Source organism: Seriola aureovittata, chromosome 4 (genome assembly GCF_021018895.1).
Source record: "Seriola aureovittata isolate HTS-2021-v1 ecotype China chromosome 4, ASM2101889v1, whole genome shotgun sequence".
NCBI classification, from domain to species: Eukaryota; Metazoa; Chordata; class Actinopteri; order Carangiformes; family Carangidae; genus Seriola; species Seriola aureovittata.
Genome location: NC_079367.1, coordinates 14400957 through 14427787, shown reverse-complemented (window position 1 = coordinate 14427787; position 26831 = coordinate 14400957). Strand labels below are relative to the sequence as shown.

The following is a 26831-nucleotide window of genomic DNA, read 5'->3' as shown; positions in this document are numbered from 1 at the left end:
GGGGGGAAATGGCCAAGAAGAGGAATGGGGAAGGATAGAGAGAGAGCAGATGTTGCAGCTGGCATTGAAATGATCCCTCAAGAAAGCTCTAACAATAGCATGTTGGAGGCCAAGTGTATCAGAGCTACGCTGTATCTACTGTATGGTATAATCCAATGGAGTGCTGCGTAATGGTCGTTGCTGCACCATGGAGACAGAGAGAGAAGAGGGGGGAAACCACAGGAAGCTCAAGCGAGATGCTAACATTTTTAGTTTGCTGTGTCAGCTCACCAGCGCCTCATTACGTGGTAAATTTTCTCGTCCCTACCCGCTCCATTAGCATTTTGATGGGGTTTCGGAATGGCTCTAAGCCACTTTAAAACACATGTAAACACACATGTGAGATTAAATGAGGTTTGGAGGAAGTCATTCCCTGGGTTTCCTGTGTCTGTCTCCAAATGTGTATACCTGTGGCTTAGCTGAAGCCCGGTTTTGATATTTCAAACTTTCTTGCCTATATTCTGTCACTCTTTCTTGCCTGTATTGACACATCATGTTTGAAAGTGGCTTGGAACGCTGTCTTGAATCTTGAAAGATCACCTATTTATGGTGATTTTAATGCGTCTCAGATCACAGTCTTAATGCATGTAATCATAGCGTACAGTTAATCACTATCTGAACATGCTGTATTCCATGGGAAATTCTGGAAGTAAATGGAATAAATGCAACGTCTTTGATCATGAACCTGTTTGCACCAAATGGTATATGGTGAGAGATTTTATTAAAATTCAGTTTAGAGCCACAAACATGGTAAATATGCCCAGAGAAGATTGCAGGCTGACATTTTCTCCAAATCAACACGAAAATAAATTGCCAGCATGCTTGTGTATTATTATTAATTGATGCCTTGGATTCTCTAAATCATCCTTGTGACTGAAAACTCTGTTGCCAACATGCACACAATATTCTGGGTTATAGCTCACATTCTCATCAAGCTGTTTTTTTTTTTTTTTTTTTTTTGAGATCCACTGCTCGTGCATCTTCATACCCGACTCATGAATACCACTATACATGAATAAAAAAGAATTCTCACACTGCCATGGAAACTGAGTTCACACAGTCGGTTAAAACATAAAAATAAAACTGGATGAGGAGCATCAGGCAGACAGAGTGAGGTCCAACTGTTTTATTTTAGAGTATGCAGAAAAAAAATACAAAAAACCAATTGGACATATCTGTGCATACACACACACTAATTAACAGTAGTTTTAAAAAGCAATCACTCTGAGCATTTTTGCTGATGATGCAGTATGGTGAGCCATAAAATTGGACACCATCTCTTTAATGATTGTAAACAACTCAATCTGCAGTAGATATGAGGCCACTACTCTGAATATTATATTGATCATATCATCATATTATATATATATATATATATATATATGCCTAAAGGAATAGTTCTGTATTTTGGGACAATACTTATTTGTTTTCTTGATGAGAAATGCTGAGATGATTAATACCCCTCTCTTGTCTGTACATGTCTTACATATGAAGCTACTGTCAGCAGCTGGTGAGCTTAGTTGAGCATGAATACTGGAAACAGCTAGTCTGTCTTTCCAAAGGTGACAAAATCCACCGACGTATCTCCTTTACCATCTCTCATCCGTCTCTTCTGTTTAATACATACCAAAAACAAAGTATAAAAACAACACAACAAGCTAAGCCAACTAACTGCCGGCATGGAAGACAATAACCATGCCTACCAAAATGTAGGAATATTGCTTTAAACATCAGATGTCAGAATGGACTAAGTAAGGATAAAGTGGATTGGCTGATTCACATATGTAATAAGTTCTAAGGTGAGACCAGAAAAAGGCAGAAATTTCCTGCAGAGAGGAAGGACAGAGACTCATTTGACCCATGATTTCCAGGATGAAAACAGGCTGTGAAAGTGGCGCTTCATGATCGCACTGGCTTATTGGGCTTAAGGCTGAAGGTATCAGAAAACATACCACAGGGATAACTGGGACCAGAAAATGTGAGAAATCGGCTGTGAAACCTTCCTGTGATTTTGAACAGCAGCGTCATATTATACATATGACTCCTATCACTCAGGTGGCTGTGACTCAGATTTCGGTTTTCTTTTCTCCATTCGAAACTGAGTGCAGCACAGGTGGGAGATTGATGGGAGATGGCACTGTGTCAATTAAAAAGTGTGAGTCCCTCAACACTTCCCCTGCTTCTGCGAGAGCTGGCAATGCAGGGTTCTTTTATCATGTTTACAGTTTATTGAACCACACCACGTCAAAGAAGGGAAGGAGGCAGCTTGATTTGGCGGAGAAAGGAAGGTATTATGATTATTTAAAAGAATAGATTAAAAGCAGTTTTACTTTGGTTTTGAATAGTGACAATCTAATCATCTGTGTCTGTTAATAAAGACATGTAATGGATTAAAGAGTTATATACCCTGAGTGGCACAGGTTTGACTCCTCAATGGCCGTGATTCATCATAATGTCTAATCGGCCAGAAAAGAGTTCCAAGCACTTTGTGAATTAACTGTGAACACTCAAGCCTTCTATTTTTGTTAACATGTAAAATACCTGTCATTCTGTCAATGCCAGATTGAATAATGAAGCTGAAGAGAAGTGTAAGTTTTGGAGGAGTGTAAGTCTAATTGATGTGTCTGTATGGGCGAGAGCAGAAAAGAAATGGAGCTCACACAGAGAACCTCAATGAGTTTTAGAGAGAGAAGGTAAAACAGAGTTTCATCACTGTGGGGAAGAAAGGTATAGGTCTGCAGGCACAAGTGAGGCCCACACAGTGGTGTGTGCACACAGCGGTGCATGGATATTTAAACATTTATATGTTTTTTTTTTTTCTCCAAAATGAAAGGATGTATGATGACGGGATTATGTGGCTTCGGCAAGAAGAAGGAAGCGGGTGATGTTGCATTGATGAAAGACATGCAAGGAAAGACATGCTGAAGAAAGTAAAGATGAAAGGAAGGGACGATCGAAAGGGGAAAGGCTGGAGGTAGTAAGAAGAAAGAAAAAATTGAAAAATAGGAGGCTGTTAGGGGGAATTGACCTTTATTCAACAAGGCAGGTCAATTAAAAGCAAATCTGTTTGGGCGAGGCAGACAGACGAGGAGGTAGGAGAGAAGGAAATACACAGAGCAGTGAGGAGAGGGTGGAAAGAGCATGGTGAGGAGGATAAGATGAAGAAGGGCAAAAAGAGGAAAAGGAAGGGAAACTATGAGAGACAGGAAAAAAGAAGACGGGATAAGAAAAGATTTTTAAAAAAAAATAGGTGAGAATATTTGGCCATGAAGCTCTAGGTGTTAAGACTGTGATATGGCAACCCGCTGTTTTATAGTTTTAATGTCCAAAATATGTCTTCATGATGTTCTCAACACACCGACATGCTGTCCACTACAGTGGGGGTTTAAATGTCTACACGATTTGTGTATGTGTGTTTGTGTCTGTGTGTGTGTGTGTGCACACGGGTGCATGTGCATGGCAACAGATGCTGGTTCAGTGGCGCAATCCCACCCCACCAGGGAAGAGCGGGTGAGAGATGCTGCTCAGAGAGAGAGAGAGAGAGAGAGAGAGAGGGGTGAAGAGAAGGAGTGAGGGATGGTGCCAGGAGAAAGAGAGAGAGAGAGAGTAAGAGGGAGCGAGCAGCGTGCTGAATGCCAAGCAGCATGGTATTAGAATGGTGCTGTGTTGAGCAGTCAGGCAGAGGGATATAACACTGCTCACCTAAACCACAGTAACCTGCAAGTTTACAGACTTCATCTATGAGGACCACATTTCTTTATTGTCATAGGAGATTTATTGTGACTATGTAAATCAAGAAAAACACAATGTACCTAACAGTACCTAACTGAGCGCTTCAATACGGCCTGCTATACGGTGCAGGGGCTTAAATAGGTTGTAGCAGTTATGACCAGTAGCTATGGATACCTCAAATTTGTTGAGAGAAATCTATATTTATCGTCTTTTGACCCACCTTTGGGTTCTGCACTTTGTCTCTGCAAATATATTGTGCAGCCGCAATTCTCCGCCTTTGTTTCTTACTGCTCACAATACCAGGCGCAGTGATTAGCCTCGGTTTTATGTGGTGGAGGTTCAGAGGTCGATATATACCATCGACCACTGCAAAGTCACAAATATCCTGCCAAATGAATTAATGTATTTCTACATTAATTCATTTGGCTTTTGTCCATCCAAACTGACATGCAAATGAGGTGCAATCCAAGCAAGAGTAGATCAAGATGAAGCATTCAACACAGCCCAAAACATTTTCATACAACTCACTTTGTATTCTAATAGAGTTTCATTTCTATAAGAATTGATACATGTCAATTGTGACATGTCACCTTTCTTTGAATGAAGCTGCGTTGTGCATGTGTCCAGCTCATGGTTATGAGGAGTTAAATGGGAATCGTAGTGTGAATTAAGTTTAATTTAGAGGTTGTGTTTCTTATGTGTCAATGAGGTTACAGGGAGGGATTTCTGGTGTTTTGTGTCCTCAGCTGACTTGAGGGATGCGGAACAGATACACGTGCTCATCCAGTATGGGTACCTCCGTCTTGGACAACGACAAAAGTCTGCCACTGGGGAGCAAACCCCTTTAAAATGGGGACTGGGAAAAGCTGATTTGATTGGTCATGACTTGTAAAAACATTAGTCCTAATTCTGCCCCTTTATGACTCCGCTAAAGCCACAGCAACTCGTCAGGTCAGATTCTGGGCTATGTATAAAGTACTGCATTAAACATTGTGATCCCAGTATCAAATTAGCATATTTTATGAGCACACTGGCACACTGCTACTTTCCATTAATAATGCGTGTGTTAGGGGTGTGGGCAGAAATGGCTTGGGAAAAGGCTTGCTTACCGTTTATGGTGTATATGGAGATTTATGCTTCTCCCATACTTGTAAGCACCTACAGCTCTGTGAATTAGTTCACAGCGTCAAACTAATCCACCAAAAAAATCAGGAAAAAAAACCCTAATGTAAAAACAAGTGGTTAACCCCAGTTAAACACTATTACCATTACTGAGTATGTGTGCTTCATAAAAAAAAAGAAGCCATAATCAATTATTTTTTACTGAGAGGCTTTTACAGTGAGTGCCGCTCTTACAGTGTTTACTGTGACTTAACAGCATGCAAATGGCACTGCATCAGTCTGAATAGTGGTTTTAAAAATCTCTCTTATATGGTAAGTCAAATAAATGACTGGAACAGAAAAGTTATTTGAATTTTATTTTTATTATATTCTATGACAAACACTCAGTATCATTCACAATTGTTGGTAATTTAAAATGGGTAAATGCTTTATTTCGTGTTTTTTTTTTTAAGTATTGAAACTGCAGTGATTTGGTATGGAAATTACATAAATGCATGAATTAATAATTTCGTAATAATGTTGGCTTTTTGTTATATGAATATCTGGTCATATCTTGTGCCATAATATTGTCTTGTGAAGCCTGCATCAGGTTGCATACTGCATTATATAATGGCTGAAGTGTATTATCTTGTCAATAGTCATATTGATGATTGATAAGGGACTCTTCTCTTGTCTTCTGTCTTTGAGTGTGTGCCAGTCTTTCTGTTTGTATCCATGTGCTTGTGTGTAATTGTACCCCTCTCCCCTGTAATTGTCTTGGTCCGGGGTGACAGAGCAGACCTGACAAGCGAACCCAGATAGGGAGTGGAGATAGATTGAAGAGGAGTGTCTGCTCTCTCCTCTATCTCTCCTCATCTATTACTTGTGTCTGACAGAAGCAGTGCCATATGATGGATGGATGCTCCACTCTATCTCTATACTGCGTTCATTCTGTTTCACTCTCACTCACTCATTCCTCTCCACTTGGTTTCTCTTCATCTTCCCGTCACTTGCTCTCTCCATTTTTTTTGTAATTTGTCTTTATGTTCTCCCCCTGACTGTGTTTCATTCTTTTTCTGTCTCTCTGTCTTCCTGCAGGATGTACTCTCTTTACTTTCTTTGATAACGTGTGCATGGTTCATGTGTGCGTATGTGCAAGTGTCTAAATGATTGTGTAGAGGTCTGCAAACCCAGAGTTTCATATTACTGGGTCAAAGTGATCTTACATTCTGTTTGTTGCCATTTATCAGTCTGCTGTGTCTTACAGGCATGAATGTCTGCTATCTGTGCTTACATTCAATTCTCTACATTTCATGCTGCAGGCATTGTAGCTCAACTTTTCAATTGTAAATGAACACAAAAAAGTGCAGGACACACTTAACCCAAAAGAAGCTTAAATTAAAAACGGAAAAGCTGATGCAATTTGGGAGATATGTTTGAGTAATTCTCAAACATCTTTTCCTCTGGGCTAAGAAAACACAGCCTGCAATATAGCTTTTCTTAAAAGAGCTATTTGTACGTTTTGCTATTGCTACATAGCCAGTGTTAGAATTGGGAAACAGCTGTTTGACTTACCAGTCTAGAAGAAACCCTGCAAGTTCAGCATCAAACATCACATCTTTACTCACCAAGAGTAGAGAGGCTGACCCACCTCGTCACTTTCCGATACCGAGTCACTCAAAGGGCGTGTTATAAATTCTTGTCTTGTAAATGCAACGATTGTAAAGCTCCTGGCAAGACTGGTAAGTAAACAGCTGTTAATGCTAAAGTTGGGTATGTAGCAATAGCAAAACTTACAAATGGCTCCTTTAATGGATACCAATATTTTGCATTGTGCCCTATATTGTATTTAATTAGTTTCTTTAACACTGCACACAAATTGACAGAATTGAAATGTTAAAAACATCATATGGATAATTTATGAATGGATGCTAATATGTATAATATCCAAGGACAGTGGAGGGCCACTCTGCAAGCTAATTGTTACAGCAGGAGCCAACAGTGATAGGAATGGATTTGGACTGCCTCTCTTCGTTCCCAGCTTTAGTAAATACTGATGTCCACATGTTGTATTCAGCCACTCTTAAAACTACCATGTATTTGGTTATTCCATGCTATGCATCACTCACTTGCAATGCTTAGTAATAATAATAGTTACCTGCCATCCTGGAGTGCAATTGGTAACAAGAAATGAATGAATAAAAGTGATCAGGATGTAAACCATGTTGCTACTGATCCATCCAAATCCCTTTATCAGCCTCAGTACCAATCCTGCAGATTGGCCTGCGACATCCCTAGTTGTCGCACAAATCACGACACTAACGCCTGTAGTCACACTCGCAAACCTTTCTGATGGTTGATTTTTGCAACACGAGTACAAGACCGAGCCCTCAGAGATACGGGCATTCCTGTGTTAGGTGGAACGAATTCTTCACAACTCTATTGCAGAATGAACAAAAAAGAAAATGTGCCCTTGGTTAAAATTGGCACATTTCATGGGTGAAATGAATGGAGTTTGCTGATGGTTTCTTAACTTGCTGATGGAAAGAACAGGGCCTGAAAGAAATGCATTAACCTCCCAGTTTGATGGTTGATCACGACCAATTATACATGATGTGCTTGTGTGTCTCTCTGTGTGTCTATCTAAAGCTCTATTCTTTCTGAAGTACTGTGTGCTCCTCATGTGTGTATGTGCTGATGTGTAGAGTGCACTCGTATGTGTGTACAGTGCAGTGTGAAAGTTCATCTGGCAAGTTACTCTGCAGTAAATGTCAAATTTCAATTTCATTTTCAATGTGACTGAAAGCAAAACTGGCAGGGTTTTGTCAAGGCTGACCAAGGCTTAGATGTCAATAAATCTGTGTTACAGAAAACCTTATTACTGAATGCTCAGAAAAACCACACTGATATGACAACATGAGGACACACACACACACACACACACACACACATATATATATATATATATATTTATGTTGAACAAAGAAAACCTTCCAATTGCTACAGTTACAAATGTATGACTGTTGTGATGGTTACATTCTACAAGAGACAAAACGAATGAATCAGTGATAAATACTATAATACACAATATTATGACATAATACAGGTGACAAGTTTCAATATGATTATTTGCTTTTAGTTTATTTTATCACTTACTATCACAGCCTACTTACAGTCTCTTCACTGATTTTGCTGCATGGTTTTACTCACGTTCCCTACAAACTGCACTAGTGTTTAATAGTTTGACAAAGTAATATTAACTCAGGTCCGCTTGCTAACTTTTTCCAAAGTTTTCAGCAGTATCTCACAGTCTTCATCAGCCCAAGTACCAATCCTGCTGCTGAAAGAGCTAAAGCTCTAAAGATTTAACAAAAACCAGTAAGTGGACCTTCAGTTAAGATTATCTAAGATTAAGATTAGGTTAAAATGAAATTACTGTTAGACAACCATTGAGGGAAATGTATAACATAAAAACCATTAACCACCCCTTGTTCTGGTGTGTGAATGAACAACGCTTCTATTGTACCGCTTGGTGTACAAGTGCACCCTGGGCTGCTGGAGCTCTCGGCTACCAGAACAGCATAGACTTATTTCCCCTAACCAGCACACACAATAATGCAATAATGTCACAAGTGGACACAAAGATTATTGAATGCACGGAGCCCTACTCTTACAGAAGACTTCCTAAGCACTTCCCATGTCTCTAGATGTTAGTGACAGAGAACATTTACTATCACACAGTATGTAATGTAAAGTAATGTGTGTTCCTGTTATTTTCTATGTTAAAAGGATAATAGATGAGACCTTGAACTAACATGTAGCTTCACCTACTTCACAGAATTACTAGTAATGCCCTCTAACCTTGTTATCAGTTTTGAAAACAGCAACTGAAGGGACATTCAACCCCTCGGCCTTGATGCAGCCCGTTCAGCAGTTCACGAAATGAGTGTTTATTAACACAGGCTAAAGGATCCTACTGGGCTGAAATGGTCCACTTGACGCACCATGAGCCTGATAGTCTGGGAAATAATTAGACTTGAGAGGGCAATCTACAGTAGATAATGGCACTCTTAAGGACCTAGTAGGTAGTTTATAAAGCTCAGCAATAGTTACATTTTGTGCAGAGGACAGCAGTGAAGCAAGAAACTGAAAAGTCATTGTTTATCAGTGTTTGTAGCTTAGCTCTGATTTTAATTCAGAACTCGATATTACATGGCTTAAATCTATCCATCTGATCAACGTTGCTTTGCTTTGTATTGTGACCTGTCTACACAACACTGGAGCTCTATAACTGGACATTGTAGTATTGACTGTGCTGTCACCGTATCGTGTGTTCCCTCATGAGACACTGGGGAAATGATCTCAGTGTAGCTTTCTGGAAAGCATGTCAGTGCTTTAATATCAGAGTTTAACATCAGAAATTGCTTCTCCAGCTCGCTCTCATAGGCGCAGCACTCAGTGTACTTGTAATATGTGAACACTATTTACAGAGAGGAAAAACCTGCTGCTGAAATTCTTTCAGCCAATTCAAGATTAATTGTCTCATTTACTGTCAATTAAGTTTTAGGATGATGCCACAAAAAACAGCAGGGAAATGAGAAAACAACATGTTATACCACTGATTTCCTGTGCACATACGAAAAAAAAAAAAAAATCCCCCAACCCATCCCACATCTATGGCATTTATACATAGAATATATATGGGAGAAGACATGCAGCAAAGGGGCGGGGCAGGATTCAAACCCAGGCCGCTGCAGTAAGGACCCAGCCTTAATTTGTAGTACGCGCTTCACCAGGTGAGCTACTAGGACACCCCCCACAGCTGGCATTTTTATTTTCCTTCAGCAATTTTCTAGTCTAACTTAAGTTTTGAAAAAGCACTGGGGTACAGCGATCCTGCAGTCATTTTTTGGGGGGCTGGGAGCTTTTACAAAAGTAGAATGTGGGTTACATTTCCTTTGAATATGGATATGAGGCTGACAGGGTTGAGGCTCAGTCTGCGGATGCTGTTTATCACACAGATCATAAAACGTGTGCATGAAGGCATGTCTCACACACAGTCACACACGTACACACACAAGCACACACATATATATATTCTGTTATTCCGTCATTGAAGCGTTCCAGCACATATGCAAGTTTGCACTCATACTCAAATATGCAGGTTCTATTTCACACACAAATACACACATACACACTACTTATTTTTTTACTTTACGGGCGCCTGTGAGGCTCTTGGTGCATGTTTGATGATGGTTTGATTGACAGTGGTAGAGGATTGTTTCTGTGTGTATGTGTGTGTGAGAGAGACCAAGCAGGCTGATGATTATGCAAAGTGCCTTAAGGTGGAGTACCACTGATTGCAGCTAGATGCTGACTCCAAACAACCTATGACTCCATAGGAAACCCAGTCAAAAATGTGTTAAATGCTCTCTAAAACCGTTTTTCCACATCACTATGATCTCACAATTCCCTAATCTCACACCATTTCATATTGTCTAATGAGTAGTGAAACAATGAGGGGTATCTTGTCTGGTGTGCAAGTCTTGATAAACAGGTCACTGGATGCTACATACTCACTGCTGGACTGGTAAAGCCATAGCCTCTGTTCTACTAGATTTGAGGGTTTCCAGGTTTAAAAATGAATCTGCTTCATGTGGTGTTGACATGAAAAAATAGTGCAGTCTCTGTTCATCATTTGTCTCCATGCCCCTATAAATATATAATCCGAGTTGTTTTTCAAAGTTAAATGCTATTAAATAGGCTATGTCTCATTATCATTAAAAATTAAAATTAAAATGATGGGTAATAATAGATTATGACAGAATTTTTATCACCCTGTCCATCAAAGTGACAGACAACGAGAACGCCTAATGCAACCTCTGCTGCTATGTGCTGCTCAATTAATTAACATGGCTGTAATCAATGTTTTTTTTTTTTTTTTTTTTACCATGTATCAAATGACAATGTGACACTGTCGAAGCTGTTGCTTGTAGTGATGAATTTACAGAGGATTATCACCTGATTCTGCAGCTGCCCTCGACTTTACGGAACTTTAAAGGGAGCTTCAGCTCATTGTTTAGCTGCATGCCTGTAACTTTACTGTTTTGGTTCACTCTCATTGTTGTGTTTTTGGCCGAAGCAGGCGGTTGTATTTAGCAAAAAATATCTAAAACCTGCTCAGTACAAAACAGCTGACAGATAATGTTGGAGCATATAGCAGCTAAGGAGACAGAAATTTCCAAATGCTTCAAATCCATTGAAAACAATGTATTTGAATGGCAAGAACCCAAAAGCGATTCTTGAATACAAGGACAGATTTGGTCTTAGTTTCAGAAGGTATATATAAAAAAAAAACAGTATAATACTGCATTTAGCTAACACAATAATTACATGCTAAAATGTATTTTTTATGTGAGCCCAAACTGGCCATTGCAGAGTTGAAAAGATTCTTCTGCTGTTCAGTGCCTCTGAAGGAACTCAGTGTTAGTGTGTGTATGAAATACATCACGACTCTGATAAACGACACCCAGGATCATCAACTGGCTCACTGGACCAGCAGAGGCTGTGCGAGGTCAGACATCTGGCTGGGGCCTCCCACTCAGTCTGCTCTGTATCAGATAGAGCCATGAAGTTACCCCCTTTCAAGAATTGGGAGCTATTTACCGATGATGTGCCAAGCACTCCATAAATCAGGATATACTGAAGAACAAATTACTCAGAAACAGCCATGGGGAAGGATTGTAGGAGCCAAAATGGCCATCATTAAAAGCTGCATTGACCAAACAAACCCTGATTGGACTGATTTGTGCAGATTTCCTCATGTTAATGTTCAGGTTTGGTGTGTGTTTAAAAGTATTGTCCGTATTATTGGTGCTCACAAGACTTTTATAGCTACACTTTAATGGTGTCCGGTGTTTACAGGCTTGACACTGTGTGTGTGTGTGTGTGTGTGTGTGTGTGTGTATATCTGTATGGGTGTGTGGCAGCTGTAGAAATCCTTGTCCCAGCTGTTGTGCTTTGCTGCCAACTCACTGAGATGGCAGCTGTTACAATGAAGTTGTAGAGCGGTTGTCTCCATGCCATAATAATCCTGTGAAAATGTGATGCTGTTTAGATCACTCAGATTCATCGCTGACATTGTCATTGCTGTTGGGTGCACACCTTGCTGGTCCATTCTGGTGGATGTCATGAGGACTCTGGTGATGATGAGACTTCGTAATAATAATTTGTTGGTTCTCATAAATAATGATTTCATTGGCTTTCCCCCCGAACCAGAATGAGTAATGAACTGAGCACATTATATAACAAATAAATAGGTCAAAATTATAAAACGGAAAATGGGAAAGATACTCTGGTTTAGGAAGAATAGGCTAGTTACAGGAAGGGCAGGGTGACAACAGATCAGGTCTTCATACCGCGAAACGCCATTGAACAGGTCAATGAGTGGCAAGCAAAACTAAGGCAAGAAACCAGGAAAGGATTAACATCAATGGACAAGACATAGAAGACATACACATTTGTAAGGAGGGAGGTGGTATGAATCCTGAAAAACAGATTCTCAAAAGCCAAGGGTGCATTCTTCACCCTGAAGGGGACCCGGAGCTCCAACAACAGCTGAGATCGTCACAATCAAAACAACCAAGCAGTTGAGATGTTTCATAAAAGGTACCTCCGAAATCAATGGCAAGACCATGTCAGTACTAAAGAGTTACTAGAAAGAGCCGACATGAAGTTGCCGAGTGAGGAAGTGAAATAGCGTAGATGGAAGATGATCCAACCTATACTAAGATAGGACCAAACAACAACAATGACTGCAACATAGCAATGACATGGGCGCCAGACGGAAGAAGAAGAGGAAGTCCAAAGACAATCTGGAGGCGCACGCTTGAGAAAGATAAGAGGCGGGCTGAAAATCATGGAACGAGGTGTGGACTGTAGCAGCTGACTGGGAAAGGTGGAAACGCCTTAGGCGCCACGAGGCACGGAGCAGGTTATTAACAGGTAATGTTAGAAAACTAAGTGCTGTTTCAAGAAGTTGCATCAGTCTTTGCAATCAGATTCATGTTGGTCAATGGACTACTTTTGCCAATGTCGGATAGAAAGTACAGAGACCACGAGGTAACAAGTGGATCTTTTACCTACACAATCATGTCACTTTTTCTCTTACAATTTGGAGTATTATCCTTCCTTTAAACACAGTTCTTCACAACACACAAACTTCCTGACCACTCTATATACATTTCTACCACATACAGCATGTTGAACAAATCGGTTAAGGCATAGATAATGTATGCCCTTCAAATTACACTGAGACCTTCTGAGCTCATCAAAGAAGCTATAAGAGGAATTATGATGTGTGAAATTATTCTCTGTGGAATTTTACTCATCATCCAGTTATATCAATCAATGTCCTTTGTTGAGCTAAAACTTCATCTGACCTTTTCTGACATTCCCTGCATAGAGATTTAGGCAGTGTGATCTGAATCTATAAGTAAAAATGCAGTCGACAAGATGATATGAATTTAGATTTATTTTAAAATATGGTTAGTAGTATTGGCACAGTAGTAGTTATCGTGTTTATAGTTTGTACTGTGTTGAGCAAATTTGCAAATTTTGCATCCATTGAGGAACGAGGGCACATTTCAAGAAAAACATTGAAGGCAGACTTTTTGACATGTACTGTAAGAGCTTCTTCTCTGACAGGATAATGATGAAATTGCTCCCAACAGAGTTTCGGGCACATCCTGCCAGGTGTCTGAACTTAACTTTAGCTGCCAAAGAGCTGTCAAGAAATTGTTGCTATTTGTTAACTGCTGCCACCTGTAATGTTAAAAAAGTGATTTATGATTTATTGAGCCAGTCATATACAGTCCCTAAATGTTTACACGGTGATCAAAAGTTTGCATTTGTTGCTGGGGCCTCATCAAGACAACAAATGGTGAAGTAATTAAAATCACGGTCATACTTCGCTCATTAAAATGGTACTGACCCCAGTGTTAAACAATTTCAAAACATCTGAAAAATGTCTTGTCCAGTGCTGCATTACTGTAAATGTTTCTGTATGTGTTTTGCTTGATTAATGCTACCAAGAGTAACGGCTGTAATGAGAAGGCATACTTGTTCATGTCATGTAGAATACGGTCAGCCTATGACCATATGACTATGAATGTGAACAGTAATTTGGGTCACAGCACCAATTAAGAACAGTATGAAAATATTTATCTCACTAACTGTACCGCTACATCTAGTAAGATGCAGTATTTCATTTGTGGTTAAGGTTCTACTTTCAGATTTAGGTTTAGTTGTATATTGCAGTTATTATAGATTCATATGGGATTAAGACTTCTGCGATGAATACCAATCACATCAGATCCCTATACTTGTCCCTATGTGAAAAGGGCTTTTGTCATGTAATTACACTCTGTTATAATCCCTAAGATTTCAGTCCTGGTTAATTTGAAAAGATGAATAGGTCCTTGGTTTCCGTTAGAAAGTAGACTGGCACTCAGTAGAGTACGCACCTCAATCAAATTTGGTGCCAATTGGTTCAGTCCTATTTACAAAAACACAACCCTATTTGCAGGTATTGACATACATCAGCATTTGTCTTCTACATCATGTCCAACATGTGCATTTGCAGTTTATTTTGACTCCTTTGTGAGTACACAATTTGAATTAAAACCTCAGCATGGAGTAATTAGAATGCAAATCCACTGAATAGCCCTTGCTGACAAAATGTCAGCCACAAACAGTATCCAAAATGAGGTTCGATATAATGAAAATCTTAAGGATTATAACTAACTGGCTTAATTTTGACTCATCTCTAGTGAACAATGAATAATTGAATAATTGCTAAGAAGTCTGATGAGGGGCCTGATGATGAGCGTGCAGTTTTGTTGAATGGATAAAGTCAGTCTGACTCCAGAGTGATTTCTGCTGAGCCTCGCACACTGGACGTTTGTTAAGACTAATGATTGTTTCCAAATTCTGTCATGTTTTAGCTATGGATTTACATTTTTATTAAATAGAAAATCTGCTTGACAGTCTGCACTGGCTACTGTGTATGTTTGTGTGCGTGTGTGTGTGTGTGTTGGAGCTTTACGGAATAATGTTCATGGGCCCAAACTGCACTGCTCAAGATCACAGAAATTGTGTGTGTAAAATCATCTACATGGTGGCTTTTCACTGATGCCGGTCCCTGGGGTGTTAAATTATCACAGGAACTTATGGTCACTTTGAACCAAAGTTTAACATCGTTCATTCTCTCCCTCTTTAATTTCATCTCATATACACACTGAAACCGGGTAAGTTGGGACTGCATTTAAACGAGGCATCTATACACTTCAGAATTTCTTTTTTTCCCCTCATTTTGTCTCCCTTTTTGTTAACAGTTATTTCAACAGGGGATACATAATGGATTGAGTAAAATACAACTCCCAGCTGAAAGTTGGTGTCAAAGAGGCTTTATTTTCTTTTCCTCCCAGAATGTGATTCTCTTCTTAAGGAAGGGAGATAAATTTTGTATTTCCCATCAGTTCTCTAAAAGGACTTTGTGAGGCATTTTTGCTTTCAGAGGAGTTCAAATTGTATTTGAAGTAGTAGGTGTTCTGCAAAGATTCCCAACGTATTGAATATCAAACTACTTACAAGTTAGATCCTTTGGCTGTATCAGTAAAGCAAACTTTACTGTAACTCTTGGGACCGACATTTTTCTCATCATCAAAACCTGATTATAGTTATTGTTCTTTAGGCTATTCTCAAATTGTATTGTGGTTTTTAGTTCCCATGACAGCGTCATTTAGCCTAGTTTACATAATAGAGAGTTGGTTTTACACAGTATCATAAATAAGCCTGTAAATGTTTAATGCGAAACCATTATTGGTCCCATCTCATACATATTCCTAACATATTTTACCTTCTTGTTTCACTCTTGCAACTGCCTCATATTCCAATTTCCAGCTCAAGCGTTTGGGATGGAGTTTGTGCCTCTCTCTCCATTTCCTTCTCTTCACTGTGTGCTTTTTTGTTTTCAAAGTGAAGTAAGCTCCAAAGCTTTGCTTCAGGTGAGACACAGGAAAGATAAACAGACCCAATGTGGAGTTGAGGGAAGGGAGCAGTTTATCTTCAGCACCAGGTGATGATTGTTTCTTTGTGGTAGAAAGATAGAGTGATATTCAGTAGACTGGCAATGAGGTAGCAAGGGTATGAGTGTGTTTTGCGTGCCCACACACACACACACACACACACACACACACACACACACAGACAATGGTGGATGTATCTACCGCTGTAACTGCCAGCACAGAACAAATCATTTTTAATCCCTACTGTTATCATCACATATATTATTAATTAGACAACTTGTAATCTTCCAGGTTTGCTGACAGTTGTGGATAATGATTACTTAATTAATGACTTGGAGTCGAGACTTTTAAGATAATGCTTAGTCTAATTGTTCATTATTTATGAAATGAGCAATAATCTTTCATGTGTTAGCTAATTGCTAATGTTTATCAGCAAGCTCTTTGCATTTAAAAGATAATCAAATGTTAAGCCCTCTAATGTGTAAATAGACGACACCGGCTACATAAGCGAACAAATAATAATTTTATCGTGTAACATTTGTTTATCAAAGATGTCAGACGCTGTTAAGCCTTCAGGTGTTGTGCTTGCTCTGACAGATTCTGAAGATCGCTGAATGATGCCGCAATTTCTACTAACTTCTGTTCTCTCCCTCACGACCTGTCTGAAAGTTACTTATCTAAAAATTAATAAAAAATAATTTGTTTCTATTCATCTTCTTTCCAGCAGTCCATCCATGTCGACTCTTCTTGTGTGCATATTACATACTACATGATTCTTTCAAGATGACAGAAAATCAGATGTGTGTGTATTTATTACCTGAGGAAATGTAGCTGGTGATGGTGCACAAGAGTATTCACCACCCCCTGTCAAGCTGGGGTGACATCTTAATGAAAAGGCTTAAGGCTTCACAATGGTGTGGTAAAGAAACTCCCCCCCCGCAAAAAAAAAAAAAATCTTACTTCCTATTTATCTCTGTGCAAAACACTCATCAGTCATTGTCATAAAACAGACCAAATTAAGAGAAGCACAAAAAGTTCACTTGAAACTGTTTTTGGGGCCTCGGAAATGGATGAGATATGCCTCAGGAACCCTTCAATAAATTAAATCAAGTCCAGACTAAATGAGTCAGTTGATGAATAACAGGGGAAATGTAGAAAACCTATTTCCATTTCAGGTATTGCTTTTCACCGTGAAAAGGTCTGCTTGTCTTCTAATTTAATGTTGCTGACAGTGCAATACGCTGAGACTAATTTGTCGCTGCAATACTGCGCTTGTGTGTATGCTCATGCCGGATACTGTAAATGATTGTTCACCACGCGCTCTCTCTTCTTGTTAGACAGAGGTTACATCAATACTGGGGTTTCGAAACCTTTTTTTACACCTTAAAAGAAAATCAATTATATCCAGTACCTGGCATGTCTGCAGCGATGTGATGTTTTTCACTTGTCCAGAGCTGTGTGAGTGTGTCTGTCTCCTTGTCTGCTTGTGTGCCTCAAATGTCTGTCAGATATGAGGTCAGGTCAGCGGCTACTTTTGATATGCCACTAGTCAAATATCGGCGACTGCGTGATCACAGCTGCAGCAATGACTGAAGTCTTTGATATTTTTACTCATAGCAGCTGAGTTCAATGTAACTGCATCTTATAATGTTTGTACTGTGTATAAACCAATGAATAATAAGTCTAAAGCTCTACAGCTATGCTTGCTGCTCTTTGATTGGCTAAAATCAGTATTCTAACATACTCACAATGACAATGCTAACAAACTGATGTTCATATGGTATAATGTTTACAATATTGACCAGCTTAGTTTAGTTTTTAGTTTGTCAACACTTGCTCAGTAGCACTAAATACAAAGTACCGCTGAGGCTGATGGGAATGTCATTAGTTTTGCAGATATTTGATCATAAACCACATTAGACAACTAAAAATTTCGACTGGATGACAGCGCTAGATATAAAGTCAGAGGATCACTAAAGGTATTAAAATTCAAGGGAAGACGACTTTATGTACCAAATTGGATGTATTATATTTAACTCGAAACTACAAAAGCCAACCTCCTGTTGGCACTGGAAGAAACCTCATTGGGATACATTGATTGGAAACCATAAATGTGTTTTCAAAATGATGTGCCAATCCATCTGGGAGATATTGAGATATTTTCATTGGATAATCGAAAACTTTGACTTGCCAATGGTGCAAGAGATCAGAGGATCAGGACCAAAGTCATTAGGGTTCAACCTCTGGGCACCATGAGTGAGAGTGTACCAAACTGAACGGTAAAATAAAAGAAGGCTTCATTGTGTTTGTACACTGTTTCATAGCAAACCATGTTGGCATTTTTCAGTTTGCACCAAAGTGGTGGCCTGACTGACCATGCGGCTTGTTCGGCTTAAAAAAATATGAATAGTTAAACAAAAATTTAACGAAACAAAACCGTATTAGCAAACTGGATTATATTCCACTGAATCCCAGGGGTCCTGCGGGATTCCATTAGAATGGGAGTACTGTTACTTTAAATGTTGTCAGGAGAAAACCAAACTTCAGAGTGGACAGGATGCTGGAGAAATTTAGATGTTATAGCTACATTTTCATCTGAATGACTTTATAATGTATATGCTGCAGCCAGTTCAGCACAGCCTCAAGATGTATAATAATTTGCAGAAAAGAAAATTCAGGAAGTCACATTCCGAAACTTCTGTGTTCTGCTTCGAAATGATAATAGTTATTGTTCTTAATTTTGGCATCATAATACCAGGAGGGTCCTTATCTCTGACTGTTGCCAATAAGACTCAAATCCTGCATTATTTTTAGACTTGCTCAAAATCATTTTGAATGTCCTCACTGAACAGAAGCTTTAGTGTTGGCCCAAAAGCCCCAAGCTAATTTTCTTAAAAGGCAGAAATTACTTGATGCAAATTTCTTCTTGTCACACTAAGTTTTAGTTTATTTTGAATTGCTGCAGGTTTACCGCAAACATGTCTCAAATTGCAGCTATAAGAAGAGTAGAGAGTCCTGTGGGAGATAATGCAAATGGCTTCTACTAAGCTTTTTTATTAGATGTTTATTAAAACACCTTTACATATAGTTAATTTTTTGCTTCATTTGATGGCAGCTATTCATTCTGACTAAAGAGTGGATCGCTGTTCAGCTTTCAACTGTTGGCGTGCAAAACTACAAACTATCTGCACGGAGTCAGAGAAGTAAATTTAAGTACGAAGCTCATATGTGCAGTTGAACTAAAACTATAAGACAGCACATGGTTGTGCCGTCAGTGCAGCATTTATAAAAATCTCTGTGCTGTCTCTCAGTCAGAAATGACATCTGAAAAGTGAGTCATTAGAGCTGCGTATGTAATGGATGTGGACAGGGCACATAAAAGAGACGACTCCGGGAACTGCTTTCCAGTGTTTAATGTTTCCCGCAGAAGTTAATACAATACTCATTAACTATCCTCTGGTGTTTCTCTCTGGACCTCTGCACCTCCCGCAGCAATGCTCATTATACACACGTGCACATCAACATGACATCTCAGCATATCTTCAGCTCAGTTTATACCAGGGGTGGGGCAAAATATTGGTACAATACAGAAATCTACTGTATTACTTCCTGCTGCGATACATTATCGATACACTGGCACCATGGCTATCTTTATCAAAAGTATGCAGGCACTCGAAACATGTTACCCCCCTAATTTGACTTCTCTGAGTCACTACTTCATGCCTCCTCATGGTGGCGCTTCTCAAAGAGCGAGGGTGAAAGCGGTGAAGAAGAAGAAACTCACAACACAACAGAGAGTGTGTGGGAGCGAGAAAAAACTAATTACGGAGCATACAGTATTCTTTCAAGTTGAAAATCAGGGCCCACTTTGTCTTTTACAGCGCTCATGCGACAAACAAAATCAATAAAGACCACGCGACATTAACACTCTGACGCGGCCAGACCAGGCAGACCAGGCAGACCAGAGACGCTGTCCTACACACAAACACACACTCATACAGTTTAACTACTCGGCACTGTGTCAACAGGATAATCAGAAATACAGGAACAATAAGTAATAATTCAATACAAATGCAAAGTATGTTTGTGATGCTGAAAATATGTTCATAAAGGTGAAAAACAGGTGAAGAAATAATGATGTGACTATTTCCAAGAGAGACTTTAGAGAAGTTATTATCATCATTATTTTATGATCCAATCAAAGCATGAAGAACTTATATGATATGGAGCACTGCTGACCTTCCTGTGTTAAATAAGACTGACAGGACGAGGGACAGAACAGTCAAAGGGATAAAGATGTGTAAAAGAGATTTGCTGTTTCTATCCTGAGAGACTAGGGACGGATGAAGGTGAGAAAGATGCGGAAACAGTCAAACAAAGGGCGAGAGATACACATACTTGTCCTCATTAAGAGGCGTCTTTTGTATAACTTGCTTGCACAGCGCAGCCGAACAGAACACAATGGCCCAAACACCAAGGGAGTTACTATTTCATTACTCTGCACACTCCTCTCCTGCCTTGTCTTTATTTGCCTCTGATCTCCTCTTTCCCTCCTTTCCCTTCTTCTCATCCCGCCATCCTCTTCATTCCTCTTCCTATAAGCTCCCACTCCCCTCTCTGCTCTCCTCCTTGATTCCAGGTCACCATGGTGACTCAGCTTTTCCAAAACCCAGCGACCAGAATCCCAATCAGACTTGCGTGCCCCTACAAACACACACATGCACGCACGCACACACAGCGTCGGTGTGACGGTGCCAGAGGCCTGATGAGAGTAATGACAGATTAACGAGTGTCTACCGGCCACGGCTGACCTCTCCTTGGGCCTCTCATAAACAAATCATCTCTCTCTCCTCCTTCTGTTGTCTTCTTCTTTTTTTTTTCCTTTCTTGTCCTTTACTTTTGCCTTGTGCTTAGTTTTTTTTTGTTTTGTTTTTTTTATATCTCTTTTCCCTCCCTTGTCTTCATTTCTTTTATCTCCTCTAGTCAGTATAGTAATTGTGTCTGCACAATAGGTTTGAGTGCAGCTGCAAGAAGTGGTGTTTCATTGGTCTGAGTCTAGTTGACCTTAGGCTAACCATCTACACTCTTGCGATGCTATGAGGACTTGAGATTAAAAAAAAAAAAATGGCTCGCGGATGCTCTAGAGCGGGTGCTGGATAGTGACAGATTATGCCACATTACAAATAGGCGAGGTCTCTGTACACTGCTGTGGCACTGAAATCACACACCACAGTCTATCTGTCAGTGCTGATACATTGGTACTTTTCCTACAGGACCCATAAAACAAGCAGGATAGGCACTATTCATTTAAAGAGCCTATCTTCTTTCTGCATATGCAAATCCGGTCTATAACACTTGTTTTTTTTTTGTTTTTTTTTTATTAGAAAACCAGAAGCACGGCCGTAACCTCACACGGCGAAGCACTGCTAACAAAGCAACAGACTGGAGAGCAGCCTGTGATCCCCCGCTGCAGCCGAGTGAGAAGGCCAACTGATGAAGGGCTGACAGTCTGCATAGCGTGGCACCTCTTTGTCTAAGGTTCAGTTAGACTAATTAAGAATATTAATTATCTTAACTTTAATTTTAATTTATTATTCTGACATTTAAATACCCTTTATTTTATTACTTCCAGCAAGAGTCGCTGGAGTTTGTGTCTTTGAGCAAATAAAACCCCACCACCAAGCAAACAGGCATCGGATAACAAAGTATATGTCCCAGTCACATTATATAAGCTTTAAAGAAGAACATAAATATGCTTTTAAATATGGTATCGGTTTAATTCTGCACATCTTGCCCCATACCACATTGATCTTCCAAAATATCTATAGTGAGTTCTGCCTGTGTCTCTTATTTTGCTACTAAAAAGGCAAATTATTAGTTTTCTTACAAGCTCTCAGAGGAATCCGCTTGCTTAAAAAATAGAAATGCATTTGATTATGAAGCATATTATGTCTAAATTCCAACACATATCTCCCATTTACCACCACCACTGGAGTATTACTGGCTAGATCAGTTGTTATTTAGGCTCTGCATGACTCTCTGTGGGCTGTTGCTTAGCACTTATCATGCACCTTGTTGATGATTACGTAACCAAACAAAACAAACTAGAAGAATCCCCCCTCCCCATCCCACACACACACACACACACACACACACACACAAGCAGTGAGTATTGCGAGAAAAAGCTTCCATTAAAAAATATACCTGCTCTGAAATTTGAGTGACAGACATTTGCAACCCAGTTTCTGCTCAAATATAGTATCTGCCTCTATACTGAAATGAGTGAAAGCGATTAGATTAATGCATTCGCTCGCTTGTAAGTCGCCTTGGATAAAAGCGTCTGCCAAATGAGTAAATGCAAATGTAAATACATTTAAATGTAAATTATTCTTTTTTCCAACCTTCAAGACACCAAAACTGAAAAAAGAGACGAATTAAAATGAATGCAGGTTAAATGTAGGTAACAAACAGCAAATCATTTTACTTTGCACTGAAGTATACTAATTCACATTTGGATCATGGCTAACTGCAAACGTTTGTCCAATTAGTCATTAAACTGTTGGAAAGCCTGAGCAAGAATCTTCTCCATAGCACTGGCAGTCCATTTTTCTTCATAAAAGTCAATTAACTTTAAAAAAGTTAGGAAATGAGTTCCACGCCAGAACTTCTGTGTGTACTTGTACTAATTTGACTTTGCACACAGCTGAAGTGTTGTTCTGACAGTAATTCAAGCTAAATGCAAATAGAAAACCATCAAGGTAAATCCTGTTACATGGATGTGTAGCTCAGCAGCCTTCAATTGCTTCATGCTTGTTACCAGACTAGAGTGACACCACATGCAGGACTGAGCGCGGCCCGAGCGATGGAAACCAAAATTTCTGCAAAACGCTGCGCATGGCAAAAATATTACGAGGATCAGCTATTTACTGCATTTCCAACACTTTTATATTGCATACAGTTAAACATAAGACATGTTTGACTTGAATTACCTGAGGCGACATCCCAAAGTGTCTCACATTAGATAACACTCTGTACGCCTACATTGTCTGGAAGAGACGTGTCTGATGTGACCGAAGGGTAAAAAAAATAATCACTAATTAAAAAGCACAGCTACATCTAGATTTTCACCTTGGAACAGATACCCATGACTATTCTCACCCTTCAGTTCATGCCCTAACACTTCACTCATAGCTCACCTACTGCGTAGTAAAAAGGCTGACTGTATGCTTTCTACATTTGGCACTAGGTCAATGGACAGTCCACAGTAGAAAAGGCGCGGGTGATGTTGACAGGTGTTTCTGAGCAGGGCTTGTTACGCCTCACAGTTCTTTCACTTGACATCACTTTCGAACCATTGTTTTGGTCCCTGTGACTCAGTCATGGCTCACCACTGGCTGCACCTGCAGCAGCATTTGTATTCCCAGAATATCGTGCACATCCCCGAAAGGCCATTTGCAGGTACAAGTGGACACGCAGCGACACAGAAAGAATGATGACATGGCTGAGTATCATTTATTCATTGTCGTGTCAATGTAAAAGTTTGATATTGCAGCTTTTAATTTTTAAATAATAAAACACAGCTTTGACAAAGCGGAAGGTGGCATCTAGGGGTGGGTGATTTGGCCAGAATCTACTATAACTGCATATAAATTCTGTATCATAGTAATGGTAAATAACATGATTCAGTAACTGTTCTGTAAATTTAATTAAGAAATGGTTTAAAATAACCACACCGTACTGTCTACACAACAGATGTCACACTGCTTTTAGTAACAAGTTCTTCTCCCTCCTGATCTGTATTTACAATTTCACATTCCTCCTCCATTTGTCTCGTCACTCTCTTCTTCTGTGGATGGCGTTTAGCTTAGAGGTGCATCACCACCACCAACTGTTGCTCTAAAGTCAGTGTGTCCTGCTGCCCAAATGACTTAACCTTGTGAGGCAGCTGGATTCGCGAGATCACTGCCTGCCCCGAATATATAGCAGAGACACAAAGGGAAAGGCACTGAGGCGGAAACGGTATTGCCAAATCTCTTAACGGTGGACAAATTTCCACTGTTGCACAGTATATAGCTTCATATATGCCCTGGCATCCACACGGTCTGTCCACTGCCTCTAGCCAAGTTACATATGCAGTGGATTAATGTTTCTTGGAGCTTGTGTTTAAAGACCATACATATTTTCCAGGGAAGGGCATATTTTCCATGACAAATGTACCCCAGTGTGGCAATAGCTTGCTTTTTACGGCATGTTGGGCACTATCTATAAAATGGACCAATGGTACAAAAGAAATAACGTGAGAATGCATGTTGCTTTGTAATGGTGTAATGGTGTGGCTTAAGTTGCAACATGCTGTATCGGGAAGTTTACACGCTTAAAAAAAATGTTTTCACTTCATTTCATTTTATAAAGAAAAAGAAAATCTGATCTATTAGAATCTAATGTAGAGGCATGTAAATAGAGGGGACAAAAATGTTTGAATGAACCTAAAACAAATATAATGCATTGGCTTATTGAGGGAACAATATTATTATCACTCTGACATATTAGGTTTGCAGAATTTGGCGTTATCCTGGTAGAGCTGATACGTTTGTGACAGTAGTGAATGATCCGAATGTGACTGAGGTTCAGATGGCCTGTCTGTGAACTGTGAAGCCTTTGTCAGTCCTCGCAGTTTCCAAACTGAGCATTTTAAACCAGCGGATCAATACTGCAGACAGACACATGTCATAGATGCAGACATCAATGCCACCGACTGCGAGACGCTGCTCTTATTGCTTCTTCCTCCTTTCTTTCAGTGTCTTTTTCTTTGCACTTTTCCCTCTCAGAGAGGCTATAGATAGCTGCTCTGTGTCACCATCTGGCTCCACAAAGGCTGCTCACCTCTGTCTGTGTTAGTCAGTGTGACTGCTGTGAACTATGTCAGGCTGTTGGCTCAGACACAGTATTACTGTGGCCTCTGCAAAGTAGCAATAGTGTTAAACCAGCTGGCTGATGGCACCAAGCTTAGATTCAGGATAACCTGCCTCTACTGCACACTGCTACTAGTAAAAAAAAAAAAAAAATGCCCAAACAAAAAAGACAAAAAAACAAAACAAAAACATAGCTGATCTGTCCAAGAATTGCCCTGGTGCCCTGCAGGAACTTTTTTTTTAATTTTTTTAAACCAGTTGAAAATGGCTGTTGTAGAGAAAAGATGGCTCTGCAACATTTACAGAAAAGGTCAGCCTGCAGCTAAAGGATTTCACACTGGTAATGTCTGCAATGGCAAATAAAGTGACCATCAAAAAAATTTAAAAAAAAATCTATTTTTTTTCCGTCTCAGTTAAAACAACTCCAATGGAGAGCTTCTTAACCCAAAACTGCCTGGCTCTCAAATGACTGCTGACAGCTGTGCAGACGCCGCTGTCAAACACATACGCCAGACCTTAAACACAAAGAAATTCAAACTCGTAGTAAATAATCCAGATCTGCTCCAAACTTTAACAGAGATGAGTGAAAATTTGGTAAATATTACCAAATGCAGGAGTGGAGAATAGATGAGCTGTAATGTGAATAATGTGAATAGGTTTTCTGCTTCCCTGTGTTAAAAAAAAAAAAGAAAAAGAAAAACATGATCAAAAATGATCAAATTTGTATCCATGAAGTATAAATCATAGGCAAAAGTGATATGAACTGTTCGAATGACAGAGAGGCTTCATCTGGATTAGTCCTCGCAACACTAGGACTAAGGTTAGTGTGTCAGAGAATGTGATGAACACAGGATTAATACATGCACTCACACGCGCCCAGAAATACACATACACAAAACAGGCATAACAGGTGGACCGAATGGAGGGATGAACTGAAATGAGGGTGGGGTGAGGGCAGAGAGGAAGAGAGAGAGAGAGAAAACGGCGGGATGGTGCGTCGGGATTAAAGGAGGCACAGTCTGGACCTTTTGCTTTCCATTTATCCATCTATTCAACCATCCATCCATTAATTCAGCAGCTCATTCAACCAGGCTGCCTGTTTCCCCTAGCATTTTTTTTTTTTTTTTTTTTTAAAATGCAAAATTTATCGAGGGGTGCTGAGCAATTTCCATCACACTAGATTCAATGAAACCCGGCAAGAATTCATGAATAGTCATTTTTTCAAACTCGGTTCTCATTCCTTCTTCCTTTCGACTGCATTGGTATAGAAACGATCCGCATCATAAGCATTCGTTTAAAGTGGCGAATTCAAGATGAAAAGCACAAAGGAGGGTTATAGATTTCTCTCGGTGGCCCTCCTTCACACCACTGACTGTTTTAGAGAAAGAGACACAGAAAGGCTGTGGGCAGGAGGACATGACGAGAGGCACACAGTAAGACAGCCGGAGAGAAAAGAAAAGGAGGGCAGGGAGACAGAGAGAGAGAGAGAGGGAGAGAGAGAGAGAGAGAGAGATAGAGAGAGAGAGGGCAGCGGGGAGAGAGACGAGACAAGAAAAGAAGGTGGTTGGTAGCCAGCTGTTACTCCGTGATGATCTCCCGCCTCGCCATGCTGTCGCAGACACTCACAAACAGCATTTACCACTGCAGGATTATATGCCCAGTTGCAATATGAGGACACTTGCACAAAAATCATTCAGATGACCAGAAAATGCCAGTCACACTGACATTTTCTAACAATGTGTGTAAAACTGAAACACACACAAACTCCCTTGTTATGGGATACAAATGCCTGTGTGAGTCTTGACTGCTCCTCTCTCACTCGGTTTCCCGGCATGTGTTGTTTTGTCTCTGCGTGCTTGTCGGTTTTTCTCTGTATGCCACCCTTTCCGTTTGCTTTGTGTTATTCTCTGTTCTCTCCTACGTGTGAGTTTGTGTGTGTGTGTGTGTGTGTGTGTGTGTG

At 39.9% G+C, this 26831-nt stretch overlaps 1 protein-coding gene across 2 annotated transcripts in view; it reads left to right on the top strand.

The window, feature by feature from the left end:
• zgc:172282 (leucine-rich repeat and fibronectin type III domain-containing protein 1-like protein) overlaps window positions 1-26831 on the top strand; it is a 172525-nt gene that overhangs the window by 2382 nt on the left and 143312 nt on the right. Inside the window, exon 2 of one of the 2 annotated variants that reach the window (XM_056373498.1) lies at window positions 21344-21497. The exons of the other annotated variant lie outside the window; for it this stretch is intronic. The gene's annotated coding sequence lies outside the window, so the exon portion shown is untranslated. The remainder of the gene's footprint in view (window positions 1-21343; window positions 21498-26831) is intronic. 2 annotated transcript variants of the gene reach the window in all.